Consider the following 7,500-nt stretch of genomic DNA (forward strand, 5'->3'; position numbering starts at 1 on the left):
TGTTGGTAACCGCTTACCTCTCAGCTTAAATTCAGCTTAGAGCATTTTCGCGCCTGCGCGGTCTCAACCAGCCTTCGTTTTCGCTCACAGCGGCAGCCATGTTTTTATCCCTTTCAGAATTATCTAAACCATTTAAGCAAAGTAACGTAAGTCTCAAAGTTTTAACGTAAATAATATCGATCTCGGTACTAGTATCTATCGTCCTGCCAGAGAAATTAACGTAATTCGCCTTGAATAAGAAAGTAGAATTTTGTGTTGTAAATTGCCTTCGCATTTACAGAGAATCAGCTGATTCGCCCGCGCTGGTCTTCTCGCCTCACGTGTTTCACCTCGCATCGCTCACTCACTCGCTCGCTGAGCGAAGTGTTTCACTTCGCACTTAACGTAACCTCATTTACAAATGTTTGCTAACATCGTTTTAAAATCCTTACCGTCATTTCACTGTTCACAGGGACCTAGTAATCTTACATAAAGTTAACGTAAATCTCAAGTAGAGTAAATCACAAGAATTGTTAACGTAAAACGCGTCTTTGTAAAATTCATATTGAAACGCAAATCATTTCATAAGCGCAAGCCGCTAACATTAACGTAAACATCGTTCACCGCGAGCGCGTTATCATTTTTCATAAAACGTTTTCAAAAGTAATTCGTTCAGTAAACGTTAACGTAAGTAAATCATTTAACGCAAGTTGCGTCATATTAAACTAACATTAGTAGTTCAATTCAAATATAAGGGAGTTCATTCATATATCATTTTTCACCCTCTCCGAGAGAGAGAGAGAGAGAGAGAGAGAGAGAGAGAAAACCAGAACACAGTATTCACGAAGCCAAGAGTACTACCTCTTACCATTAATTATAGCATGCAGAATTAACATTATTTTAGTCTCTTGTGTCTTTCATTTACACAGCGTGATACGTACGCGCATGTGTCCATTGCAGTTTGCAAACATTTATTTGTTTCATTTACCGAGTACTTCAGCGAGGGCCTGAGCATTTCTAAAATTTCCATTACCTGTCGTTGCCCGAGTGGTCTTGTTCATTTTTATCCCAAAAGACTTGCGTGTACCGCAAGCACAATTCGCACAGTGTGCACCCCCCGCAAATTCATTACTTCCAGACAGGGAAGTCGTTACCAGTTTAGGACTGGCCACCACCAGTGCACGTCAGGTCTTATCATTTTACAGTGCCACTAATTCTTGACACTGTCCATCGACTGGCTGCTGAAGTACTCCCACCTTTTACTTTCTCTCCTCCACCATTACACTCTGCCATGAGCAGTGCCATTTCACTTCAGTATATTTAAGTATACTGCATGTAGTGTCCGGGACACACCAGCACGATACCAGTGCTCCAGCCTCCATAAGTGCCATTGCATCTGTACAGGCCGTACAGGTAGCCATTAAACCTGCGTGTCCGTCCTTATGGAACGCCCAAGTAACTAGTGTGTCCATGTACAAGGGTCAGTGATCCTTCGGAACACTCAACAAAGGGAACGCCTCCCGAAGCGCCGCAATACCAGCCCTAAGTGCTGACAAACCTGCGTGTCCGTCCTTACGGAACGCCCAATTCATTAATGTCCGTGTACAAGGGTCAGTGATCCTTCGGACCAATCAAGGGAACGCCTCCCGAAGTGCCATCGCACCTGTACAGACGTACAGGTAGCCCTATAATGCGTGTCCGTCCTTACGGACGTCCATTTCATTAAAGTATCCGCCATTTTGGATCACTGAACCAAGGAACGCCTCCTCATAAGTGCCGTGCACCTGTATTGGACCTACAGGTAGCCCATTCCAACGTCTCCCAAGTTGGGAACGCCCTTAAGTGTGACGTACGCCGTACACTCCATTTGATTTTTTCACCTCTTTAGAAGGTGCCAATCCAGAAGTGCCACCAACTTACGGGACACTTCCCAAGTGCCAGCAGAGCACCCAGTCTTCTCAGACTTTTTCTCTACCACGTCGCAGAACACCTTTCCAAGTGAGTGCCACTTTTCCACAGTAGCACTCCCATTCCATCCATTTACCCTTCCTGGTCATTATTATCATTTTCATCCGAGCCTCTACTGCAGCCTAAGGGAAATGTCTTCCCCTGCTTCCCGCGACTTCTTTGCCAGAGAGCTAGAGAAGCTCGGAGCCCTCATAACTCTGGGCAAGGAGGCTGGTTACACTGGACCAGCACTTGACCAGTGGATAAAGACGCAGCAGGCTGCCGCACGCCTGCAAGAAAAGAAAGTAAGAGAAAACCAGAGACAAGCCAGAGAAGCAGAAAGGAAGGCAAGGGAAGAGGAGCGAAAGCATGAGCTCGCTCTCAAGGAGCAGGAAACTCAAAATCAAGCGGGAGAAGGCCCGTAAGGAGAGTATCTTAGCTCCAGCCACTCTGCCAGCTTCCAGCCCTGCACCCATGGTCTCCCTTAGTCCCGCCGTCTCTGGTCAGCCTGACATCCTTTCTATTTGTGAGCCTGGTCCTGATCCAGTGCCGGAGATAGAAATTCCTGCCGCATCCTGCCAGCCTTTTACCCTTTTACCGCCTACATCCTCCCTTTTGGAAGAGGTAAGCCCACCAGTTAACCCCAGACTTGTTTCCGAGGGTGATTCAACGGAGGTTCCCTTAACCTCCCCACGTCACATCACTGCCAGAGAGGACTCTTCACCTGTGCCAGAGCACACTGCCAGCCTTGGTGACTCCGCAGATTCGCAACCTGTGGGGCCATCTCGGCCTTATCATCCAGTGCCACGGAAGAGGTTCTGGAACAAGTTCTGCCGAGACTGTGGCCGCAAGGGTCACATGTCTGCCAACTATGGAGGGTGCGCAAACCACCATATTCCTGCCATCGCAATGGCCGTCACCAATCCTTCTTCACTAGGACCCCCAGCTAAGGGCCCTATAACAGTCGCACCCCTCCAAAGTCATTATCAGCCAAGCCACGTCAGAGCCTATGATGACTCTGGCGCTCAAGTCTCCCTGATACGGGAAGACAGAATTCCCCGAGGGGCTAACGTTGATAGACGTCGATTGATCACCATTGAAGGTATCAATCACATTAAACTGATCCTTCCGACCGTCCAATTGAGGGTCACCAGACCTCACTTCTCCAAAGAATGTACTCTTGCAGTTGCAAGCTACATCCCCAGCGGAGGTTATGACCTGCTCCTAGGGCAAGACATGAAGTCTCCCACTCACAATTCAAAAAGCCTAGGGGTCCTAACCCCATGTCAATTCACTCCAAAGCAAGGAGTCACCGAAATTCTACTTCCTCTAGGAAGTACATCCACCAACAGTCTCCCCCGTTACCAAGGAGGGAGATTGACCATTCACAGTTCCGTTGCAAGACCTGTAATGTAATAGGGCACTCCACAAATTGGCCTAGGTGCCCTAGCAAGTTATGTACAGCGGACACTGTCCAAGTCCCACAAGGCTTAGCCTTCCAAAAGAGACAGGACCCTCTGTCTCCCATAACCAAGGGCACGCTGAGAGGTATTGCACCTCCGGTACCCGCCACAGGTCCAGTCGACCTCAACTCTCTGCCAGTACCACTTGGCAGCACTGAGCAGTGCCAAGCTCCGTCCAGCCTGGACGTAGAGCCACCACCGAACTTGACCTCTGCGCCTGGCCCCGAGCTAGCGCCGGCGCCTAACCTTATCAAGGATCCTCCTACAGGAGATCCTCCAACAGGCATGGAGCTTACCACAGCCCATGGCCAATCACTAGTTCCTTCTTCTTCATCCTTACCTCTGTCGCCCGAGGATGAACCTCCGGCAGACCTTACCTTTGTACCTCCTCTTGGAAAACCAGGAACGTGCCCGACCAGGAGTCAGCCTGGAGTTTTCCCCTCACGACGGTTGTCGCAGCAGCCGGAGTGAGGGCCTCCCCTGCAGTAGGTTCCACCTCTACGATGGTTGCTGCAGATACCGAAGTAGGGGGTTCTCCTGAAATCCCTCAGGCTACCACTGCCTCTGCTCCTGCCGGTGTTTCTGGCCTTTCCCCAGAGTCTGTGCCTCTGTCTACTCCTAGGACTGGTATAGCCAGGTCCTGGAGGAATAAGAAGAAGAAGAAGGGACGTAACCAATCATTAACATATTAACAAAAAGAGCCACATGCTCTCCTTGACACCTGTGCCCGAGGTACAGTGTCGCATTCATTTGCAGAAATGATCCTGGCACCTACCCAGAGAAGGTAGCCAGCCTGATCTCTGCCAGTAGCACTAACCCTCTAACCCCTAGCCATTGTAATACTAACCCTCACTTAAATATAATTACCTCATTGCATTTCCCTCCTGGTCAATTAACCACTCATCATCCCCATGCATCAATTACCTCTCATTATGTATTGTAACAATTCCGGAGACACATTACTGCTGTGCGTACCACACTCTGGAATGATTGCGTCTTCATTTAACTGTATTGAGTAGGTTAGGCTAATGATTTAGTACCAGGGCATTAGGTTAGTAGCAAGTAGAATTTTTCAAGTAACCTTATCTAGGGGTAGAGTAGACTGTCGTCACAAGACAACCCATAGTTATTACTTAGGCTAGACTACATCACTACATTAAGTTAGTACACTTAGCATCTTTGCCTATAAGTTAGGTAGGCCACTGTAGTTAATGTATCGCTGCTCAAAAAAAAAAAAAACTTCAAGTTGGAGTAGGAGAACTGGATAGTCGAGACGATCAATTTATTTAAGCCAAGACCTTCACGCCCGAAAGGGAGTGAATGCCTTCTTACAGGGGGAGCTGTGACGTTTATAGATCGTCGTCTACCCCGCAATTAATTAATTAATTCGATTTGGAAAACGGCAGCCATTTTCTTTAGAATATCAGCTGATTTTTAGTAAACGCGGGAAACCCAAAACCCGCCAGCTAGAGATAGGAAGTTCCCCAGGTTGGGGGAAAAAGAGTCTTTTATCAGCTGTAGGGACGTATCTCAAAGGGAAGGGTGTAGGCAGATTGGTACTTCTTAGACCTATACCTTAAGCTCTCTTTCCTGTGACCCCTCTGCTGGCTGTATGCTTGTTTTCCAGGATTTGCCTTGATCGTGGGGGGTTAAGCTGACCTCCAACCCCCAGCAACCCAACTGAATTCTCTCTCAGTCGGCTGCGAGACGTGATCTCGGACAGAGGTCAAATTACCTGCCTTCCTGTTAGGCCTACCCAGGGTGTGAGTGGCGCGCCGATGACCCAGGCCTCGACAAAGGGGGTCATGATTTTCTACAAAGAGCCACTGAACACGACATCCAGGTACGTCTTGTGAAACAACATATTGCCAGTCCCTTATCACCTATTATAATTTTTGATCCTCATTCTCCCAATTCAATTTCCAGCAACAAAAGGAATTCATCCCTTTGTTCCCTCTCACTGCCTCATGGCCGCATGCTTCCCCTTGTGTGATCGTCCCAGACCAATGGAGTCATTGCATACTTCAGCGAAACCTTAAAAGTTCCTTCTCCCCAGTATTAGAGAATTAATTAATCAAAGCAAGAAGTCATTTTTTCTTTTATGTCGTTTAATCTGGGATTCTTTTCCAGATTCCATGAGTCACGTGCCGTCTCTCTGCCCGCAAGTGTGCATTACCCCAAGTGAATGAAAATCAGCTTGAATTGAATGAGAGATTCTAAGCCCCAACGTGGGGGCCAATATCATTTACCTTTTCTCCAGGCCAGCACGGGCCTTTTTGTAAATAAATAGCTGTTAAGTAACGAGCTGAGTTTTCTGGCGACCTTCCTCTAAAGAAATTAATAACTATCAGTTTACGGTAAGTTAAAGCAATTCCCACTTGAAATCCCTCAATTATTTCCGTTTACGTATCTAGCTTCTCTCAAGGCCGCTATATACGTAAAAATATATATACACATGCATGCATGCATATGTACATGCAGAGATATACATACATACATACATATGGATATATATACACATATACCCGTATATCTATATTTTAATTCATAAAGACGCATTATTTTTTTCTCTCACTCAATGAGATATTCATACTGAAAAGTCGAAATTGAACGCCCAAACAAACACACACACACACACACAGACTATCTGTCATCTCTGCCGAAAGTGTCTGAATATTTAACGGAATAGAATACCGACAAACCCTATCTCAGGCATCATGGCCACTATAATATGTGCAGATGAGGGTGGATATATAGCCTTCCCAACCGAGAGAGAGCCGCGCGCGCACAAAAAAGGAATTATTTATCTCCCCGGAGAAGAGGAGGAGCGTTTAATTTTACCTGGATGATATATTTTCCCCCAGCTGGAACAGAGAGAGAGAGAGAGAGGAGGAGAGAGAGAGAGAGAGAAGAGAGAGAAGACTTCTCCCGTGAATGAATGAGGAGGAGCAACAAACTAACCTGTATTACTACACCCCTATGAGAAGAGAGAGAGAGAGATAGAGAGAGAGAGAAGAGGGAGAGGAGAGTAGAAGAGATTTGACTTCTCCAGTGAATGAATGAGAGGAGCAACAATAATCTCTGTAATTATACTACCTATCTGGAATGAGAGAGAGAGAGAGAGAGAGAGAGAGAGAGAGAGAGAGAGAGAGAGAGAGAGAGAGAGAGAGAGAGAGGATTTTGGCTTTCGTAGGATTTGCTTTTATTTGTTTTTGAAAAAAAACCTGCTGCTGATTGATTTTCGAAGGAATTCATTTTTTTAGCTTAGAATCTCTCTCTCTCTCCTCCTATTTCGACCTGCCCCGACCCGGATAACATCGTTAGAGCCCCAGGGGTTGATTAGATCCGGCTCGAGAAAGCGAGAGAAAGCTTTTGCACCAGTACTCTCATTTCCGTCCGTTCCAGATTCCAGGGAATGTCTCGTTACGGTCAGCCGGGCCTTGGAAGGGAATAAATCTTTTTTGTTTGACCCTTTTCTTTTTCTTTTTAATGCGTAAGGCTGAGGGAAATCAAGTTGTGAAGGCTTCATTTGTCAAATGATTTATCTGTATATCAGTCAGTGGTTCTCAATCGTTTTTAATTGATGGCACCCTAAACTGATGTAACCATTACCGTGGCACCCCTTCTTCACCCTCCCACCATATCGCATGAATTAACTTATTTGATGAATATAATTGCTGCATTATCCATAATCAAGCCAAATTCAGCACCACCGTACATGCAGAAATAGATAGTATATACAAATAGCATATTTGAAGATTTGAAGTAGTTATGAATGCAGACTAAATAAAAAAAATGGTAATCACCTTTAAGCAAAGATAAAAAAACTAACCTAATTTGGTGAGATGTGTGTGCTTGATGTGACTGACAGATCCGTTTCAAGTTGGGTTGAATGGTGGACAAACATACTCTCATTTCTTCCTCAAGAGTTTTCAGCCTTTACCTTTTGTTAGTTTTAATGTTTGCTAGAGCAGAAAACCCCAACTCACATAGGTAAGAAGTAGAGAACTGGATTAACATTACCAGAGCTTTTTTGGCTACCTAAGTATACTTAGTCTTAATCTGAACCCAGAATTCGTCAAGAGGCAGCTGCATGTGCAATAACTTTAGA

Source organism: Macrobrachium nipponense, chromosome 30 (assembly GCF_015104395.2).
Source record: "Macrobrachium nipponense isolate FS-2020 chromosome 30, ASM1510439v2, whole genome shotgun sequence".
Classification (NCBI taxonomy): Eukaryota; Metazoa; Arthropoda; class Malacostraca; order Decapoda; family Palaemonidae; genus Macrobrachium; species Macrobrachium nipponense.